Source organism: Triturus cristatus, chromosome 4_2 (assembly GCF_964204655.1).
Source record: "Triturus cristatus chromosome 4_2, aTriCri1.1, whole genome shotgun sequence".
In the NCBI taxonomy this organism is placed as follows: Eukaryota; Metazoa; Chordata; class Amphibia; order Caudata; family Salamandridae; genus Triturus; species Triturus cristatus.
Window position 1 is genome coordinate 885,781,921 of NC_140586.1, and position 10,160 is coordinate 885,792,080.

Genomic DNA, 10,160 nt, shown 5'->3' on the forward strand with positions numbered 1-10,160 from the left:
TTAGGAGCAAGTGGGATCTTCTCCTGCCATGTCTCTTATTTGCTAACTAGGTTATTCCAGACAAGTGCATGGATTTTTGTCATTCACCTTGATCAGGGAAGGGTGAAAGGAACTTCCAAGTCTCCACAAAATAATATGGTGGACTGTGTGATTGGCCTCAAAAGTTGAATGGCATACTGCATGGGTCAGGCAAAGAAAAACCGTCAGGCTATCCAGGAGCTAATAAAGCAATAATACTACAAGAAAGCAAAGCTGATTGAGTATCAGGAAGGTCAAGCTGTGTTTGTGCTGAAGCCCATATCGCCCAAAGCTTTAGAGGAGAAGTGGTGTGAACCATACAAGGTAGTACAGAAAGGGTCTAATATGAACTATTTGGTGGACACAGGTGACGCACTAGAACCTCGAAGGGTTGAACTGGCTGAAGCCTTACCCCTGGAGAAATAGCACAGTGAACATTATGCCATGGCAGAAGAAAATGAAGAAGACAACAAGCCTCTTCCTGACTTGTTGCATATTGACACAAGCATTTGCAATGCAATAGGTCTCGCATTTATAAGAGTTTGAGCTATTGGCATTGTAAAATTACAGTGTGCGGCGTGCAGCAGTGTGCGGCGTGCAGCAGTGTGCGGCGTGCAGCAGTGTGCGGCATGCAGCAGTGTTTCGTGTAGCAGTGTGAGGCATGCAGCACTGTGACGTGCAGCGGCGTGCAGCAGTGTTTCGTGTAGCAGTGTGAGGCATGCAGCACTGTGGCGTGCAGCAGCGTGCAGCAGTGTGCTGCGTGCAGCAGTGTGCTGCGTGCAGCAGTGTCGTGCAGCATGCAGCAGTGAGTAATGCAGCAGTGTGCAGCAGTGTGTGGCGTGCAGCAGTGTGCCGGTTGCATCAGTGTGTGCCGTGCAGCAGTATGTGGCGTGCAGCAATGTTTCGTGTAGCAGTGTGTGGTGTGCAGCAGTGTGTGGCATGCAGCAGTGTGCGGCGTGCAGCAGTGTGCGGCGCACAGCAGTGTGCGGCATGCAGCAGTGTGCGGCGTGCAGCAGTGTGCGGCGTACAGCAGTGTGCGGCGTTGCGCAGTGTGTGGCGTGCAGCAGTGTGAGGCGTGCAGCAGTGTGTGACGTGCAGCGGCATGCAGCAGTGTGAGGCGTGCAGCAGTGTGAGGCGTGCAGCAGTGTGAGGCATACAGTAGTGTGAGGCGTGCAGCAGTGTGTGGCGTGCAGCAGTGTGAGGTGTGCAGCAGAGACACGTGGAGGGTGAGGAGAGACACGTGGAGGGTGAGGAGAGACACGTGTAGGGTGAGGAGAGACACGTGTGGAGGGTGAGGAGAGACACGTGTGGAGGGTGAGGAGAGACACGTGGAGCGTGAGGAGGAGACACTTGTGGAGGGTGAGGAGGAGACATGTGGAGGGTGAGGAGGAGACACATGTGGAGGGTGAGGCGGAGGGTGAGGAGACACTTGTGGAGGGTGAGGAGAGACACATGTGAAGGGTGAGGAGAGACACATGTGAAGGGTGAGGAGAGACACGTGTGAAGGGTGAGGAGAGACACGTGTGGAGGGTGAGGAGAGACGTGGAGGGTGAGGAGAGACACGTGGAGGGTGAGGAGAGACATGTGGAGGGTGAGGAGAGACATGTGGAGGGTGAGGAGAGACACGTGGAGGGTGAGGAGAGACACGGAGGGTGAATAGAGACACGTGTGGAGGGTGAGGAGAGAGACGTGTGGAGGGTGAGGAGAGACGTGTGGAGGGTGAGGAGAGACGTGGAGGGTGAGGAGAGACACGTGTGGAGGGTGAGGAGAGACACGTTTGGAGGGTGAGGAGAGACATGTGGAGGGTGAGGAGAGACACGTGGAGGGTGAGGAGGAGACACATGTGGAGGGTGAGGCGGAGGGTGAGGAGACACTTGTGGAGGGTGAGGAGAGACACGTTTTGAGGGTGAGGAGAGACATGTGGAGGGTGAGGAGAGACACGTGGAGGGTGAGGAGAGACGTGGAGGGTGAGGAGAGACACGTGGAGGGTGAGGAGAGACATGTGGAGGGTGAGGAGAGACATGTGGAGGGTGAGGAGAGACACGTGGAGGGTGAGGAGAGACACGGAGGGTGAATAGAGACACGTGTGGAGGGTGAGGAGAGAGACGTGTGGAGGGTGAGGAGAGACGTGTGGAGGGTGAGGAGAGACGTGTGGAGGGTGAGGAGAGACGTGTGGAGGGTGAGGAGAGACACATGTGGAGGGTGAGCAGAGACACGTGTGGACGGTGAGCAGAGACACGTGTGGAGGGTGAGGAGAGACACGTGTGGAGGGTGAGGAGAGACACGTGTGGAGGGTGAGGAGAGACACGTGTGGAGGGTGAGGAGAGACACGTGTGGAGGGTGAGGAGAGACGTGTGGAGGGTGAGGAGAGACACGTGGAGGGTGAGGAGAGACACGTGTGGAGGTAGAGGAGAGACACGTGGAGGGTGAGGAGAGACATGGAGGGTGAGGAGAGACACATGGAGGGTGAGGAGGGTGAGGTGGAGGGTGAGGAGAGACACGTGGAGGGTGAGGAGAGATGGAGGTGGAGGGTGAGGAGAGACGGAGGTGGAGGGTGAGGAGAGACCGAGGTGGAGGGTGAGGAGAGACGGAGGTGGAGGGTGAGGAGAGACCGAGGTGGAGAGTGAGGAGAGACCGAGGTGGAGAGTGAGGAGAGACCGAGGTGGAGGGTAAGGAGAGACCGAGGTGGAGGGTAAGGAGAGACCGAGGTGGAGGGTAAGGAGAGACCGAGTTGGAAGGGAATCAGAAGTGGAGGAGAGAGAGAGGTGGAGGGTGAGGAGAGACAGTGGTGGAGTGGGGGGGAGGATATCACTTTTACTTCCTCTCCTAGTGTAAGGTAACGCCCCCACCCCACAGGCCCTGCCGGGGCCGAGAGCAGATCACTGTTCGCATCAGCCGTCACCCGAGACCGCTCCGTACTTGTTGGTAAATAGAGGTTCACTATCTGTTGATAATGGGATTCACTTGGGGGGCTGACTTACCTCCTCCACCCCCAGGGCCAACACTGAGAAGGCATCAGAGACCTGGTGCTGCCTATGCTGCAGTACTGCGAGAGAGAGGGATGGGGGGGCGGGCAGAGGAAGAGGAGTGGGGTTAGAGAAGGGACAGGTGGGGAGAGAAAGAGGAGAGAAGGGACAGAGACAGAAAAGGAACAAAAAAAGAATTAGAGAGAGTAAAGAGGAGAGTTGGGGAAAATGAAAACATTGCGAGAGAATATGTAGCAAAGAGGTGGAGAGAGAAGATGGGAGAGAGTAAGGACGCAGCCAAGAGATAGGGCAGAGACAAAAAGAATCGAAACAATACAAAAGTATTTTCTAAACTCGTAATTAACCACGGGCCAAACAACTGATCTGCAATGAAGCATCCGAATCCGGTATATCATGACGTTGACCATGCAATAAAAAATTAATTAATAAAAAAACACCCAAAAACACGTATACACCATGTTGACCCTTTTCCATGCAACGTATTCTAAAACGCCATTCTCATTCATACATTCACAGCAAACCTGTTCACAAGAGTGACAGAAAATGTGGTATTAGTGTTACATTTTTGTTTACATCCATACCCGCTCACTTATGCAATTAAAGGATTCATGACCACACGGTTAAACAAAACTTACTGATTGGCCTTGCCGTGAAGGAGAAACACGTGCTGACACACACTCCCAATCTGTGAAATGTTCACCCCACTTTCTCGAAATTGAAACCAGTGCATGTGTCCGACGAACTTCCTGCCGCTTATCTGAACGCACCAGTGGCAGAAGATAGTCACCATCTTGCAACAACACAATTACAGGGAGGCATGTCTGTCTCTCCCCACCGCCACATGTGTCTGAGTCTTACTGTCTCATGCGAGATCTCCCTCTAGGAGACAGCTGACACCGACTCTTCCCCTGAGACAGTACGGGAGATGCGTGTGTGTGCATAGTGTGTGTGTCTATATGTATATATCTGTGTGTGTATGCATGTGTGTGTGTTTGTATGTGTATATGTTTTTGTATGCATGTGTGTGTTGGTGTGCAAGTATGGGTGTGTCATTGTGTTCATTTGTCTTCATGGATGTGTACACATATGTTTGTGTGTATACCTATGTCTGTGTATGCATGTTTGTGTGTATGTATATGTGTTTGAGTATGTTGGTGTGCGTGCTTGTTTATATGTGTATGTGGGGTTGGTATGTTGGTGTGCATGTATATGCATATGTTTATGCGTGTCTGTGTGTGTTTGTATATGTTCATATGTGTGTGTAAATGCATGTGTGTGTTTGTATGTGTGCATAGTTGTGTATGCATGTGATCAGAGGGAAGAGTGCACTTGAGGGCAAAGAGGAAAACAATAAACAACAACAGAGGGACCCTGACTAATTCACATGTGTGAGGAAGATACAGGGAAGTAACCTATAAAATACAACAGAACTTCCTACACCTATCTATTTCAATCTTAGGCGAAAAGTCCATATAATAATGCAAAACCCACAGTCAACAGTGTACAAAAGTTAGATCAATTTATTTATTTGTTTGTTTTTTTCTTCATTTTTTCATTTTTTGAGAAACATATACATGTGTATTTTTTATATCGAGTGTGTGTTATTACATATAATATGTTATTTTTTGATCATAAAACAGAATTACATCCTATCTAAAAAGACCCACACCGTAATGATAAATAACACAATACCAAACTGTAACAATAAACCTCACAATTTACAAAAAGAAAAACATCACAGTTTACAAAAGGAGAGAATAATGTTATGTAAGAAAACAATGTACAAGACAATGAAACAATAATAATTACACAAGACCAGCGCCGACGCGCGTTTCGGAGATCCTATATATCACATACAGGCTCCTTCTTCAGGGCATGTTCGATAGGTCTTTCAAAATAACAACTAATAGAAATCATCAATTCATTTCCAAAATCACGTGGTGAGGGTACTAATACACATTCAATATTGACAACCGTTGATTAGGAACCAGCGTTTATGTTAGAGGTCCACGGACGTGAGCTGACTTCAATGGGAGTATGAGTTTTTGCAAAGCAACTAAAATGAGGTAAAGTCAGGATTTTGTGAAGCATCAGCTTCCACGAAATAGAGTTGAATGGGATCTAGATGATGTGGTATAGGAGCAGTGGTAAACTTGGTCTTTAAAAGGTTGAACGCTTCACCATGTTTAGCCCGCTATGGTTACGACCATGTATATCAAGCAGGATTTAATCGAGGTTGCAGGGGCGTGGCCCTTTTAATTCATCTCTGAACATCGTTCACACATATTGCTCACTGTACAGACATCCATGGGAGATATATCATAGTGCGTGGTTCCCGCAATGGAGAACACATCGTGGTGAGTAGTATATATGTTACCCCCCACTATCCCAAACGTTTATTGAAAGTTTCATGGATGTTTGGGCTCACACTTTACAAATGTCTCACAATTATGGGCGGCAACTGGAATGATGTCATGTACACACTCATTGATAGGGGACCTCCCAAGGGGGTGAAGTACCGGGGATTTTAGGACCCCAGCGGTGCCAGGGATAGCACCCTATGACTTTGGGTTATCCTGTTGCTGTAGTATTATAAAAGACGCTCTCATGGTAATGCAACAAAGAAACTGGCAGAAGAAGCTGAAATATGAAAGAGACATCTTTATTAAACTCAAATGAGTGAGACTACGTCGCACAGAAGCCTTAGCAACTGAATGAGGCAGTCTGCAGAACGAAAACCAGTGTTCTCTTTTATAATGCATATTACGCTCTGGGCAACACCGCCCTTCTCTTGCAGTTGGTCATTCACATATTTTACTTCAAAGAACAAGCAGAGTCGTGATTGCAATCTCACATTTCAGTTCAGCCAGCCGCAATTATTTACCGAGCAAGGCTCAGATCCCACATCTGACCCCAATAAACATGAGCATCTCCTGTTTTGAGAAACAGGCCATAAAGCAGGAACAAGCAGGTGCGAAAGTGATTAGCCGGAGGCTTGTGTGCGATGAAAGGACTTTATGGTGTGTCAAGCCCTGATGCTAATCACAGGTGGCCGGAGGAAGGGGAGCTCGTGAGACCGGACTGACCTGGGGCAGCGGAGACCAGCTGCCCAGGTCATGGAGAAGTCAAGCAGAAAGTACATGTATTCTAAAGGCCCATACTTTCTTATAATGTGTTTGTCTATGTGAGGGCAACTTATAAGATGGCCACCACTCCAAGATGGAACCCACGGAGTCAATGTATAATAACGTATACATAGTGCATTTGGCAATGGGACGTTATGCAATGCGCTTGTAAATACCGCATTGACCAATCGCGGTTTGCTAATACATGAATAAACAGGGGTAGGGCCCTGTCTCCTACGTGGTCCCAAATACCAAAGTACGACAGACCCTCCTTTTGCCCTTACATAGGCAATCACTATACTCATACTGATCTTAGTCCAGGTCTACAGACATGAAGTCATGGAGATGTTGCTGTAGCATCATCCTGTTACTTAGCGACTCTCACGGGACACATGTAGTAGCACAAAGGCCACATATGGCAGGACAAAATAAGGAATACCTCTATCTAGGTGGCATAAGATCACACCCCCAACAATTAGTGATGTTTACTCCTAACTAGTGTCGATGCAGAAGCTGTATAGAAGAATTGCTTACGAATTCTGATCTTTTAACCTGCTCATGTTCAGGAAAAGAGTGCAAAGAAACAGTAGTGGGAAAAAGACATAGATTGAGAAGCGGGTGCAGAAGTCAATTGGGTAGAGAAAAACAATCCCACCCATAAATGACAACGTCATGTTTAAAACCCACTAGAAAACACATTATTAAGAATATTTAGACAACGGGAGAAAATAGCGACCACTATTACAAAAGAAATATTTAGTAACATTTTAGGGCTCCTATACATTTTGTATGTTCAGGTGAAACAGTGGTGACCCTCATCAATGCTCTGAGGTGAAAAGGGGGCACCTTTCCACAGAAAATGGATTTTATTCTGCTTATACTAGACAATGCCAGCAGAACAAACAGTCTTCTAACACCTAGTCTATACAATCACACGGAAACCTCTCGTGAAACCACCTATGCCCAGAGTCCGTTCAAAAAGCCTCTCTGGCAGGCTTCTATTGTCCATCAAATCTTCTTCTGTTGTTTTCTTTTGCATGGGCCTCTTCATTCAAGCCTTTCATGAAAAAAGAAAGTACTGCTCAGTTGGAGTGCCCTCCTGGCAAACACTCACAGCTCACGGTCTCAATGTTTCAAGGCAGTGCACCTGTGTCTTTCCTCTGCTGCAGACACTACAAATAATATGCTCTTCATTGGTCATGGGCACAGATCATCTTGTGCAGACCCGGGACCATTCTCAGGATCCAACACTCATCATTCGGTGTCAGAGGACGCTCAGGCTGCTCTTTCATGGGCACTGGAATGTAGTGCCTTCTGTCAATCTTGGATCCGCCGGTGCACTGCACTTCCATTGGAGCAAAGGGAAAGAGGGGGTATGTGTGGCCAAAAACTCAGGCCAAGGGGCTCAAGGGACTGCACACTGTCAGAGGTTACCAGCACATGACAGGCGCTCTTTTGTACTGAAATTCTGGTTCTGTGGCAAAACCAGCTCCTCCATCTTTTCTGATGTTGAACGCCTTATGACGAAGCAAGCGTGATGCTTTAACCAGTTCGTTGTATAACAAGGGGACTGTAAACAGGTGGCCTGCGGTCCTTCAAGGGAGTGGCCACACGCCATGGGACAATTTTGGTCCAGAATATACTGTCTTTCTTAGGAAGCAATACAAATAAAATAAAAAGGCAGTAGGCAAAACAGTGCCTCTAAGCTTTTCAATTGGGTTTCCGTGTGAGAGCCTTCATCATCTAAGGGTAGATAACTACACGAGAATTCTATCTAAAATGGATGTCTTCACATATGGTGGCATTGTCTAATAGGGCAAACACACATTTTTTTTCCTGAATGATTACATTTAAGTGTTTCTAAATTCCTTATCTAGGACATTTCAATAGAGAAATCACATGGTACAGATTATCATAGGCATGTAGAAACCTTTCATATCAGGTGCACTAGGCAATACACAGGCTAATAGTCAGATATGAAAACAAAAGACAAGAACTAGAGGGTCCTGATATTTGCATGATTAGAACACATCTGATCCCACCAAAAATTAAAGCAGCAGGAACAAAAAGGGTAAAAACCACATTAAAAATAGACATTGAAAATTCGTCATGTTCAAAAGGGTAAACGCAAGATATCCCCTATTGGTATGGAAAACTTGTCTTACTATAATATTGAGTCAGTTAGCCAGGCTATCGCTATCCTGACAGTCAGGCTGGAAAACATTGAAGCAGGCCTAAGGAAAATTCTTAGAAACCAGTCTGGTCATACAAAAGGGAATTGTACATAATATGGGGGTTCCTGGTGCATCACTGCAGTCTGGAAGTATGTACCTGAACAATACACCTACAATAATAAATGGGCTGACTGGTGAAAGGAATACGGAAAAGGGAATTGGAACTAGGACACAACTAAAATCCCCAATCACTAAGCATAATGCGACATTGGGCAGGGAAGAAACAAAAGCAATAAAAAATAAAAATCTATAGGAAGGACAAGAATTTAGTAGTCAGGCATGTGACATCACCAAGAGTACGGGTGATACACAAAAGGCCAAAGTCACATACATTTTAACTCTACCGCTGGCGACTACACCATATACGGTAATCTTAGGTAATGTTCCAGTTCCTTCTGCAGGGAAAAATGAAAACCTAGTTTCCTTTTAAGAAGCAAAGGCCATATACTACTTAGGAGAAAGGACACCATTACCTCATGTAATATAGAAATTAGGCCACCTTGAGTCACAGATCTATAATTTCATCCTTAGGTCCAATCAAGGATACATAAATGTAGGGCTGCCTGTTCCTTTAAGGAAGGGCAGTATAACGTGACAGGTGACACACTTTGATCCTGTAGATCTCTTTTAGTTTTCTGTAATACCATTATAGCCAATTTAGACATGCACTGGTGAAGTGTTGTCTCTCATGTTCACAGCATGAAATATCATTAGCTGTGGAATTTAGTAACCAGAACAAGTTCAACCAACTGTTGCGTAGCGATGGGCATCGTCATGACCATCCCCATACAACGAAAACATGCAAAAAATAATAAAAACGCACAAAACATCAAGCCATCAGATATACTTGCTGTATATCAAGCACAAAAAAGCATAGACAAAACAATAGCATATGTAAAAAAGCGGTGACACACAACACCATGTCATGTACTTTATGCACTGTAAAACTGCAGCCCAAAACCCAATATTTGGGCCTGTTTAATTTGTCAGGTTTAAAATACTTACCCTCCTTTTTGACAGTAGATCACCAGGCAATGGAAATCTGCTGTCAAACATAACTCTACTGTTTCTTTTCTAACATACAGGACCAGCAAGAACAATTCATGATAGAACCAAATACACAAAAATAAATTGCATTACTTAACTGTTACCCTCTTGTCAGTCCTTTCAACATCCAGCCACTCAAGTTTTACATTTCTAGAAATAAAAAATCGTTACACTGACACTCCATAGTAATTTGGCACCTACAATTTCCACTGTGAAAAAGAAGTCTTAATTGGCAATGCATTTTCACGTAGGCATGTAGCCTTAAAGAAATTTTAGAAAAAGGCTGCATCTTGTTTTCTGTCTAAGACTTAATGCAACACTTCGTTTTCTGTTAAATAAGAGCAACTATAGCAGGCATCATTCTATTTCCTTTTTTTTAGAGCACCAATGTATCAGCAAAGCATTTAACATGATGTTTGGACTTTCAAAGAAAACCCCTTTTCCCAGTGGAATTAAGTTCTTTAGTTTTAGTGATGCTATGGAGAAACCAGAAACCCCACCTTTAGAGGCCCGTGTAGCAAGGTCATTCTGCATTCCACAGAGGCAAGGCCCTAATTTAAAAGGTCATAAAAGTCAACGTGGCAGCCTACTCATTGTTTACACTAAAGATAGCATCTCAGCAGCCTGACCGAGTTGCTCCGCAGCTCCCAACCCCCAGCTTCTGACACTCTGAATTCGTCAAAGCCAGAAGGCCTTCCTAATCCCTCCTAACTTGCAATAATTCGCTCTATGTTGAAAAATAATTTCTC